Source organism: Cyprinus carpio, chromosome A7, assembly GCF_018340385.1.
Source record: "Cyprinus carpio isolate SPL01 chromosome A7, ASM1834038v1, whole genome shotgun sequence".
Lineage (NCBI taxonomy): Eukaryota > Metazoa > Chordata > Actinopteri > Cypriniformes > Cyprinidae > Cyprinus > Cyprinus carpio.
The window spans coordinates 45,068,326-45,074,325 of NC_056578.1; positions in this window are offsets into that span (position 1 = coordinate 45,068,326).

Below are 6,000 nucleotides of genomic sequence, written 5' to 3' on the forward strand. Positions count from 1 at the left end.
AAGAAATTAGAAATTATGTTTTGTGTAAAGAAAATAAAACTTATTTTAGGTCCATTAAGAAGTTTTGTTGTTGGTGGTGTTTGTTTTCATTGTTCATATAATTTTGAAAAATAAAATCCTTACTGCTTTACTTTGTGTAATTCTAATGTTGGGTTTTTCTTGTGACAACTTACCCCATATAGTGTGACGACAAGGAACTTTCTGTTTTTTTTTCTGGACGATAATGGAGGAAATGTTCAGTTGCCTTTTTGTTTTTGTTTTGTGTTGTTTTGTTTTTTGGCAAAGACTTCAGGATATTTGAATTGGCTGGACTAAGATCAAGTAGGGATCAGTGGGTGCAGTGAAAGTGCGGTGAAAGTTTAGACAGATAGCTTTAGCTATTACTGTAGTAATAACACTCCAGTGTAGGATACTACAACATGACAGTTATAACAGCGCAGGTCAGGCCAAAACACATACAGAGGGGAAAATATTTATTTTATCCCCTGCTGATTTTGTAAGTTTGCCCACTTACAAAGAAATGAAGGGTCTTTAATTTTTGTGGTATTTTTTATTTTAATGTATAGTGACAGAATACCAACCCAAAAATCCAGAAAAAAAAAAAATAGGGTCTTATAGAAAGGTTAGAAATTGATTTGCATTTCAGTGAGTGAAGTAAGTATTTGATCCCCAAGCAAAACATGACTTAGTACTTGGTGCAGAAACTCTTGTTGGCAAGCACAGAGGTAAGACGTTTCTTTTAGTTGGTCAGCAGGTTTTCACACATCTCAGGAGGGATTGTGATCCACTCCTCTTTACAGATCCTCTCTAAATCCTTAAGGTTTCTTGGCTGTCATTTGGCAACTCAAAGTTTCCCTCCACAGATTTTATATAAGATTGAGGTCTGGAGACTGGCTCGGCCCCCCTGACCTTCATGACCTTGGGACACTGTGTGCTTCTTCGTTTCAGATCATTTTCCACTCCTTGACTCATTGTCTTGGCGGTATGATTTTACAGAAGATGCTCCCGTCCATTTGCCCCTCAATGCTGTGAAGTCGTCCTGAACCCTTAGCAGAAAAACAGCCATAAACCATAATGTTTCCACCTCCGTGCTTGACTGTAGGGTTGGTGTTCTTGGGGTCATAGTCAGCATTTCTCTCCCTCCAAACACGGCGAGTCGAGGTTAATGCCAAAAGAGCTCCATTTTGGTCTCATCTGACCACAGCACTTTCTCCCAAGCCTTCTCTGAATCATTTTGATATTCTTTGGTCTTTAAGCGGGCCTGTACATGTGCCAGCTCCTGAGCAGAAGGAACCTTGCATGGCTGCAGGGTTTAAACAGGTTCAATGTTTTGATTGGTGACTGTAATTCCATGTGGTCCCAACTGCCTTAAGATCATTATCAAGTTTGTTGTTGTGTGGTTATGGGTTATATTTCTCATGTTTATCATTATCTCTGTTTGATAAGTTATTGAAGGTGTTGTACGGAGTTAGGGAAATTGATGGTTATTTTGTATTTCTTTCCATTCCGCACCAACAGTTGTCTCCTCACCAAGCTTCTTGCTGATGGTCTTGTAGCCCATTCCAGCCTTGTGCAGATCTACAGTCTTGTTTCTGACATCCTTTGACAGCCCATGGTGGTGGAGAGGTTGGAATGGAAGATACAGATTGTGTGGACAGGTGTCTTTTATACACCTAACAAGCTGACATTAGGAGTAACTTCTTAAAGTGGGAGGACTAATCTGTGTTCACATGGACACATAACCAATCTGTGCAAACCAGAATTCTTGCTGGTTGGTAGGGGATCAAATAGTTATTTAACTCACTGAAATGCAAACAAAAATCTAACCTTTATATATTGAGTTTTTTTTTTCTGGATTTTTTGGTTGATATTCTGTCTCTATTCGTTAAAATAAACCTACCATAAAAATTACAGAGCCTTCATTTCTTTGTAAGTGGGCAAACTTACAAAATCAGCAGGGGATCAAATAAATATTTTCCCCACTGTAGATTCATTATTTAGATTAAAATGTGTAGTTATCACTGTAACACCACCGACACTAATAAAGAAATAGTTAGAAATTTAGGAAAATGTATTCAATTAAAGGTATTCAATTATATATATATATATATATATATATATATATATATATATATATATATATATATATATATATATATATACATACACAGTACAGGATCAAAAGTTTGGAAACATTACTATTTTTAATGTTTTGAAAGAAGTCTCTTCTGCTCATCAAGCCTGCATTTATTTGATCAAAAATACAGAAAAAAAACAGTAATATTGTGAAATATTACAACTTAAAATAATAGTTTTCTATTTGAATATACTTTTAAAAAATAATTTATTCCTGTGATGCAAAGCTGAATTTTCAGCATCATTACTCCAGCCTTCAGTGTCACATGTAACATCCAGTCTATCACATGATCATTTAGAAATCATTCTAATATTCTGATTTATTATGAGTGTTGGAAACAGTTCTGCTGTCTAATATATTTGATCAATAAAAGGTTAAAAAGAACTGCATTTATTCAAAATAAAAAAAAATAAAAATTCTAATAATATATGTTCTAATAATATATTTTCTTTACTATCACTTTTTATCAATTGAACACATCCTTGCTGAATAAAAGTATTGATTTTATTTAAAAAAAGAGAGAAAAAAAATTAATGACCCCAAATTACTGACCAGTAGTGTATATTGTTATTACAAAAATTTATATTTTAAAAACATAGCTTCTTCTTTTTTTTTCTTTTTTTTTTTACTTTTTATTCATCAAAGAATCCTAAAAAAGTATCACATGTTCTGAAAAAAATATTAAGCAGCAGAACTGTTTCCAACTTTGATAATGAATCATCATATTAGAATGATTTCTAAAGGATCATGTGATAATGATCCTTAAAAATTCAGCTTTGCATCACAGAAATAAATGATAATAAATTTAAAAACAATTATTTTAAGTTGTAATAATATATCACAATATTACATTTTTTTTCTGTATTTTTGATCAAATAAATGCAGGCTTGATGAGCAGAAGAAACTTCTTTCAAAAACATTAAAAATAGTAATGTTTCCAAACTTTTGGTCTGTACTGTATATATATATATATATTAAAAAAGAATGACCACAACACACCCCTCAGATCAGCTATGAGCTGTGATGACATTTACACACTAGAAGTTGACATAAAGTTTGGGGATCTACACTGTTTTTTCATAAAATTGTAAGATAGGTATTTATATATATATATCCAGTCTGTCTGCGATTACATGAAGAAATTACACAAGTGACTACAACTTTTAACAGTACTGTAGCTTTGCACGAAGGTTTCTTGAATCGTTTTGGAGATGTTGCTAGTGTTCTTCTGGATTGAGTCTGTCTCAGTTTCAGGGCCGTTTCTAGCCAATTTGATGCCCTAGGGGAAATCCCTATCCCCCCCCAAAAAACTATATATATTTTAGGGATGTCCACGATTAATCGATGGCTGATTAATTGTCGGTAAGAGATGCAATCGATTAAAGCTATCGATGGTCAATTAACCTATTTAATTTTGGGCTCAAGCGCAAAACACTGTGAGTGACGGTATATAAATGCATCATCATTCAATTCAGAATGTACAAATTAAGCTTTTAATGTGATTTAAACTTTAAAAGTACATCTTCAACATGAAAAGCAATAGAAATGAATAACTAAGTCATTTCCCCAGACATTTGTATCATATTTCAGAATGTACAAATTAAGCTTTTAATGTGAGAAAGGCTATCAACTTGTTAATTCGTTCCTACGACTTATTAATTTGTGGCAACTGTCCATGTTTCATTAATTTATTAATTTATTCCATAACCCATGATTTAACTGAAATAAGGGAACAAACTAACACATTCTTAATTCATGAAATCTTTCATTTCCCATCCAGCATGTTTACCACAGTAAGAGATGCAAAAACAGTGATTAAAAGTGAAAGATAATAAATTGAACCTGTGAAATTAGAGGGTTAGACGGTGAGGATTTAGGTATAGAAACAATGCCTAAATATTACTGCATTTGTGGAAATTCGTGACCAACCGGCAAAACAGAACAAAGATGCATAAATGTAGGCGAACGGCATCCAAAAGCATGGTCGCGATGTAACATTTTCCAGCTAACCTATTTTTCCTCTAATATACAAAGCTTTTATACCACACTTGTCATAACCAGAGCTTATAATTTGTAAATAAATAATTGCTGGATTCAAAACAGCAATTAAAAGGTGCTGTGACTGACACAGACAATACGTTTTCCCGGAGCATTCAACTGATGTCAATAAACGGTGATGCCACAAATACAGCATCATTCACAAGCTTCTGCATGGACCTACAGTAACTAGCCTAGGCAGGGACGAATTATGATGCAGTGGTGCCCTGGGCAGACTATTGATTAAAGACCCCCCAGTTGAATTTGCATTCATTTTAGTCAAATATAAGTAAAATGGATTTTGGACCTTTATAGCATAATGTTAGTTAGTAGGCAGCCTAATGTTAGTGTAATCTCTTAACAATGCATAAAAACCTATATTTTTACTTTGTACCAGACAGTGGTGGCTTGCGGGTTTTAAAATAGAGGAGGCAGACTACTTGTATAGGTCTGGGGATCCCTGCCGATTATTATTATTATTATTATCACTTTAAAATGGCTTTTTGGATGCTTTTAGTCAGAAAACGACACATACAGCAAGATAATATAATTTCATTTACAGGCCTATAACTTAAAGCAAACTTCCATTCACTGTTTGAATGACAGCTTGGTAAATCTGTTGGTGATCAAATATTCAATATAAGCTACTCATCATAAGTACATTATCAGCGCAGCGGGAGACGCAGCATGTCATTTACGTCTCTATGATGATTGGTTGATACCAGAAGGGAGGCTAGCCTCCTTTATGAGGTTTCTTTTCTCAACACTCCTCAGCGCTGAAAGTGAACACTCGATGCTGATTGGCCATTATTTTGTTTTTTTTACCAACTGAGGCAGGAGAGCACAGCTCTCCCCCTCCCCTTCTCTGTCACCTAGCAGGGCTCTAGACTAACTTTTTGCACTGGTTGCACTGGTGAGCCTAACTTTTTTTTCTTAGGTGCACCAGCACAAAAGTTAGGTCCACCCAAAATTTTCAATCCGCATTGCATTTAACACAGCATTTTTACAAGTTCACTTTTTTTTTTAATCGCTGTCCATATAGACAATATTGACTTGTAGCCTAAATGATTAACTAACAATCTGATCGACATGAAGTTCTTTATTTGAAGCACAATTCTACAAGAAAGGTAACTTACTGAAAAAAGTGTTGGTGCTTAAAGTGCTTCAATGAGCTGAAATTTAAACTTAAAACATCTCAAGATAAATGAATAAAAAAGAAAATCTCAATTGAATGTTTTGAGGGGTGTTGTAATGTCTGGTTTTGGGTTTGGTTTCAGGTTCATGTTTTCATGTCTTTATTTTGTAGTTTGATTTAGCTGTTTGTGTCATGCTTCCCTTGCCCTCTTGTTGTCTTGCTATTGGTTCCTCTTGTTCCTTGTGTCATGTTCCGATTGGTTTGTTCTTATCATGTGACCCTCATTGTTTGTACAAGTAGTCATGTTTTTGCCAATTGTGCTTTGTTGTGTATTAACGTAATGTTGCAACCCGCTGTCGGTGAGTCTAGTCTGTTCATGCCACGTCTAGTCTGTTCATGCCACGTCAAGTCTGTTCTAGTCAAGTCTGTGTATCTTGTTTGGATTATTGTTTGGATTTTGGATTTCACCTTTGTAAATAAACTGCATTTGGGTTCATCTACATTCAAACTGAACATCTCATGGCTCAATGTCTTATGGGACTATCCTCTATTGCAGTCACATGCGCCTCGGATGGCCAACTCCTGCTGTAGTTTAGAATTTTTGTTTGTTAAATATAAGTTTTATGCCAATGTCGCTGGGCGCGAAATTGATGCTTGCATTTGGTGTACGCGATTCAAGCGCTAAAAAAAA